The sequence below is a fragment of the Pygoscelis adeliae genome, unplaced genomic scaffold, assembly GCF_000699105.1.
Source record: "Pygoscelis adeliae isolate BGI_AS28 unplaced genomic scaffold, ASM69910v1 Scaffold1537, whole genome shotgun sequence".
NCBI classification, from domain to species: Eukaryota; Metazoa; Chordata; class Aves; order Sphenisciformes; family Spheniscidae; genus Pygoscelis; species Pygoscelis adeliae.
In genome coordinates this window covers 10971-11171 of record NW_008825141.1, presented here as the reverse complement: position 1 = coordinate 11171, position 201 = coordinate 10971, and positions in this window count along the sequence as shown.

Here is a 201-nt window from a genome sequence, read left to right as displayed (position 1 = left end):
CCCGCCGAGCCCGCCGCCAGCTGCACTGCCCCGTGCGACGCTGGGAATACTGGGTTCGGCACGTCTGGCGCGCAGCCTGGTAGAGCAGCGCTGCAGGCCTTGGGTCGGGGCGGGGGGGGAAGGAGGAAAGAGGGCAAAAAGGGAAGAGAAACGTACATACAGGCGTGGGTCACATTTGTCCAAAAGCCCTCAGCCGCGCCT